Below are 5,942 nucleotides of genomic sequence, written 5' to 3'. Positions count from 1 at the left end.
AAAAAAAAAAAAAAAAAAAAAAAAAAAGAGTAAAGTGAAGTAACCTGATGTTAACCAGTCAATTATCTTTCTATTTTGTCTCCCTGTCCCTGCCTCAGCCTCCCGAGTAGCTGGGACTACAGGCTCCCGCCACCACGCCCAGCTAATTTTTTATAATTTTTAGTAGAGGCGGGGTTTCACCGTGTTAGCCAGGATGGTCTCCGTCTCCTGACCTCATGATTCACCCACCTCTGCCTCCCAAAGTGTTGGGATTACAGGCATGAACCACTGCGCCTGGCCCTTTTATTTTTTCTAATTTAGACAGAGTCTCGCTTTGTCACCAGGCTGGAGTGCAGTGGTGTGATCTGGGCTCACTGCAACCTCCACCTTCCACGTTCTAGCGGTTCTCCTGCCTCAACCTCCTCAGTGGCTGGGACCACAGGCTTGGAACACCACGCCCAGCTAATTTTTGTATTTTTAGTACAGATGGGGTTTCACCATGTTGGCCAAGATGGTCTCCATCTCTTGACCTCGTGATCTGCCTGCCTCGGCCTCCCAAAAAATCTCCCAAAGTGCTGAGATTACAAGCCTGAGTCTAGCGCACCGGGCCTTGATCTCTGTTTTTGCTTTCTTCAGTCCTTTTTTCTGTCTATAGAGTGAACCTCCTCTGCTTGACTCATTGGAACACTAATTCTACTTTATGGACTAATGTGTTGTCTGATTATAGAATTGCAATAAACCTAATTGAGATCTTTAAATTTGTTGTAATTTTCTCTCTTGACAAGGATGAATTCCAAAGAAGGTAAAATTGAACTATCTTGCAGATAGGGAGGAACTTGTTATGAAAAACAGAAGACATTCCTATCATTTAGGAAATGCTAAGAGGTTTGAGAGCTCTGTGCCAGGAGCTGGTGATAGAGAACACATATATCTGATACCTCGGGTTTACTCTAAACAATGGCTTGTTTTCCACTGAAGAAACCCAATTAGTCTTTTTTGCTTATTCCAAGTTTTCTTCCAAATGCTAACATAACTTATTTATTTATTTATTTATTTATTTATTTATTTATTTATTTATTTTTGAGACAGAGTCTTGCTGTGTTGCCCAGGCTGGAGTGCAGTGGTGCAATCTTGGTTCACTGCAGCCTCTCCCTCCAAGGTTCAAGCAATTCTCATGCCTCAGCCTCCCAGGCAGCTGGGATTACAGGTGCATGCCACCATGCTGGGCTAATTTTTGTATTTTAGTAGAGACGGGGTTTGGGGTTTCCCCATGTTGGCCAGGCTGGTCTTGAATTCCTGACCTCAGGTGATCTGCCCACCTTGGCCTCCCAAAGTGTTGGGATTATAGGTGTGAGCCACCACATCCGGCCTAGAACTTATATTTATTGTTGTCCCCATTTAGATATGATGAAGTTGAAGCCAAAAAGTAATTACTTGCCCAGGACAACATGGCATGATGTTGGGGGATTTCCCCTTCCATGAATGTTTAGAAAAGCAGTCTCCCTTATCCGGTCCTTTATCTTGACAACATCCAGGAAATTAAAGAAGCAATACATTCATGGCAGAATTAAAAATAAAGGTTCTGGACTGAATTTGCTGAGCCCAAGAATTAGAAAAGGTTTAAAGGAATTTCTCTGAATCTTAATTACAGATTCAGGCTAATAGGCTTTGTTTGACTTTTCATGTTAAGTTATTAGAGCCATTAGAGTTCAATAATCTGCTGAGACCTAAATACATCCTTTTAATTTTTTATTTTCAGTTTTTCAAAACAGCTTTGTTGTGATATAATTCACATTCCATACATTTCACCCACTAAAAGTGTATAATTCAGGCCAGGCACAGTGGTTCACTCCTGTAATCCCAGCACTTTGGAAAGCAGAAGGATTCCTTGAGGCCAGGAGTTTAAGACTGGCCTGGGTAACACAGTTAGACCCTGTGTTTCCACAAACAATAAAAGAAAAAAATTAATGTATAATTCAATAGTTTTTGGCATGTTCAAAGAGTTGTGCAATCATCACTATGATCTAGCTTTATTTTATTTTTTAAAATATGCATAACTAACTTTAATGATCTAATTTTAGATCATATTTTTTGCCTCCAAAATAAACTGTCCATTAGCCATCGCTCCCATTCCTATCTCACTGCCCTAACCCTAGGCAAACATTACTTTCTCTTTATTTTATTTCATTTTTAGACATGATCTCAGTCTGTCACATAGGCTGGAGTGCAGTGGTGCAATCGTACCTCACTACAGCCTGCAAGTCCAGGGCTCAGGCAATCCTCTCACCTCAGCCTCCCAAGTAGCTGAGACCCCAGGCATATGCCATCATGTCCAGCTACTTTTAAAATTTTTTGTAGAGACAAAGTCTTGCTTTGTTGCCCAGGCTGGTTTCAAACTCCTGGCCTCAAGTGATCCACTAGCCTCAGCTTCTCAAAGTATTGGGATTACAAAGGTGTGAGCTACCACACCTGGCCCAAACACTGCTTTCTCTATAGATGCCTATTCTGGACATTTTTTAATTGCTTGATGGGGTCACCTTGCCTACTACACTGACAAAACCAATTCACTGAGACTGTGGTATTGTAGTAAAGAAAGAGTTTAATTGACACTAGGCTAGCCATGTGGTAGACAGAGTTATTACTCAAATCAGTTTCCTGGAAGGCTCAAAGGTTATAGTTGTTCAAGGATAGTTTGGTGGGCAGGGGGCTAGGGAATGGGTGCTGATGATTGGTTGGGGAATTAATCATAGGGGTGTGGAAAATGGTCTTTGTGTGCTGAGTCTGCAGTTGGGTTGAGGGTCACAGGACCAGTTGAGTCATGAGTCAGGAGTCTAGGTGGTGTCAGTCTGAAAAATATCTCAAAAGATTCCACAACAGTGACATTATCTACAGAATTTTGTTATGTTGAACTTTCTGCTTTTATTAGCTGTCAACAAAAAAAAATAGGTATAGCTATCAGTAAAAAAAATGCCAAATAAAGGAAACTGTGTTTCAAAAATGATGTTCTACAACTATGTGAGACAAACCAGTAACAACAAAAACTGTATATTTTAAAAAGAAGAAATAAATAATCTGATTTTGGAATTGTGAATGATTTTTTTTTCTTATTTACTTTATTTTATTTTGGAGATGAAGTTTTGCTCTTGTAGCCGAGGCTGGAGTACAATGGTGTGATTGCTCACTGCAACCTCCACCTCCTGGGTTCAAGCGATTCTCCTGCCTCATCCTCCCGAATAGCTGGGATTACAGGCATGTGCCACCACGCCAAACTAATTTTTGTATTATTAGTAGAGATGGGGTTTCACCATGTTGGCCAGACTGGTCTCCAACTCCTGACCTCAGGTGATCCGCCTGCCTTGGTCTTCCGAAGTGCTGGGATTATAGACATAAGCCACCATGCCCGGCTACTTTATTTTTTAAGTTTACACTAACATATATTTGTTTCTATTTGAGATAAACAAACTGAGTTAAAAAAAAAAAATGTGGTGTGGCCTAAGATAGCCTACCCAGGGAGAAACTCCAGCAGGAGAAAAGCAGTTTCTCTGACAAGTTATCCAACTTAAGAGGCAGCAGGGCATGGCTTGCATTTTGCCAGTTTCCTTAATAGACAAAGAGCACAGATGTATTAGTGTATTTACGTATTAACATGATGCTCACAATGCGGTGTCTATGTGGACCCCATACAAGGCAAAACAATGGACTTGAACTAGTGCCAGGCGCCTCTCTCCCTAGGTTTAGGGGAAGGAGAACTTGAATAGATGCAGCAGGATTTGGTTCAAGGTCCAGCCTGGAGATATCAGAGCTAACAAGATCCCTTTTGCAGAATCTCCTGGGCTAAAACCAACCCTGTCCCCCCCCCCCTTTTTTTTTTTTTTTTTTTTCCCTAGGAGCAATTTAGTCTCCCTTTCTCTTTTGGTAGATAAAAGCTGCCTGTGGGAATGCAGCAGCTCTTCCTAGTAACCATGGGAACCTTATTGGCATGGCAACCTGGCAGCCATAAGAAAGGCAGCTGGTGGGGCGGAGGGAAGGGAAGAGGTGGGAAGTAGTCCTTAGGAATAGGGGAGGGGAAAGCAGCCTTCCTTCCTGCTTAGAAGAGAAAAAGGAGGAAAGGAAGCCGGCTGGCCCCAAGGAGAGTCCCCTGATGAGTTCAAACCTCACTCCTTAATTCAGCTGAGGTGGGCCTTAGAGCAGGGCTGGGAGCCAAAAGTGGAAACAAGATCTAGACCTATTGATATTTTTCTGTTCTGAAGATAACTCAGGAGCACCAAGAAAAGAGTAGGGGCTGGAGACACAGAGTAAAGGATCCTAAAACACGTGTGCAAATTCTGACGTCAAGCTTTGGTTGCAGGCAAAATACCACCCAGAGCTTTTTCGGGCTCTGGAGCCCAAGAACCTTTTATTAGAGACATCTAGGGACAAGGACATTTCCAGGCAGCACCTAAAGCAAGAAAAAAAAAAATTTGCAATAATGTTGAGAATGTTTGGGAATACAGTAAAAGCAGAAACAAACAAATGAAGGGACAAAGAAACCCCCAGACAGAAAAAAAGATTATTTTAAACTGAAAACATTTGAGCTACAGCAGATGCAGATAGAAACCATATCTGGACTTCCCCGATCTGACTAAGGCAAAGCCTCCCAAAATACAGCTGCCGTTAACCCCCCTTCAGGGGAGTTTCAGGTTTGGGAGAATCCCCAGATTTGGTCTAATTCAGCTTCCAGCCAGGAAGAAGACTGTACATTAGCATCAGAATAAAAAAAGCCCAATAGAATCTTGCATACATTCCCACTGAAGCCTTAACCACCATTGCCTTTTGTTAAGCTGGTGCAATCACACATACCCCTGGCTATTCTTGCCAGGGATTACCCTTTACTGAATACTCCCCCATGCATGTGTAAATAATCCTTGTCTTTTCTCCTGTGGATCTGTCTATCATCAATTAATTTGCAGTCCCCCAGGCCCCAAACACAGACTACATCCTAGTTGGTGGAAGAAAAGACTTCTTCCCAACACAAACAAAAACCCATTAGGGACAAATAACTATGGCAGAAGAAGGAGTGAACAGCAGGGTGATTAGCAGAGCCCTGCCAGTACTTGTTTTAGACTCAGCAATCCTTGTCAGTTTTTAAATTTGTATTTATTTACTTTTTCGCATCGGAGTCTTGCTCTGGTGCCCAAGCTGGAGTGCAGTGGTGCAGTCTCGGCTCACTGCAGCCTCTGCCTCCCAGGTTCAAGCGATTCTCCTGCCTCAGCCTCCTGAGCAGCTGGGATTATAGGTGCCCACCACCACACCCAGATAATTTTTGTACTTTTAGTAGAGACAGGGTTTCACTATGTTGGCCAGGCTGGTCTCGAACTCCTGACCTCAGATAATCTGCTCGCCTCAGCCTCCCAAAGTGCTGGGATTACAGGCGTGAGCCACAGCACTTGGCTCATTCTTGGCTTTTTTTTGACGAACATGGTGGGAACGTGGCTGTCCTGAACTTTGAAGTCAGATGGCTCTCTGGGTTAGAACTCCTGCCCTACCCCTTCTTAGCTGTGTGAGCCTTGAACAAATTATTCCATCCCTGAGAGCCTGTTTTCTCACTTTCCCAAACAAAGGGTAATCATACATACTTTATAAGGTCATTGTGCAAATAAAATGAGGTGAAAATTTAATAAACAGTATTGTTCTGTAACACTCCTTACATAGTAAGCACATAAATGGCTGCTCTTATTAACACTACTTGCTCTTTAGAAATGGATCTGTTTGGGTAGTTCTGTAGCGTCACCTGAGATCTGACTAAGCTTTTGTTTGCTTATTTATTTAAGATGCACTGACTTTTTAAAAATCACACCTTTACTGAGATATAATTGCATACCGTAACATTTACCTTTTCATTTATTATTTAGAGACAGAGTCTCGTTTTGCTGCACAGACTAGAGTGCAGTGGTGTGATCATAGTTCACTGCAGCCTCTACCCC

This window comes from Rhinopithecus bieti, unplaced genomic scaffold, assembly GCF_001698545.2.
Source record: "Rhinopithecus bieti isolate Rb0 unplaced genomic scaffold, ASM169854v2 scaffold_20150, whole genome shotgun sequence".
Lineage (NCBI taxonomy): Eukaryota > Metazoa > Chordata > Mammalia > Primates > Cercopithecidae > Rhinopithecus > Rhinopithecus bieti.
The sequence above is the reverse complement of the archived record's forward strand: the minus strand, read 5'-3'. Positions refer to the sequence as shown.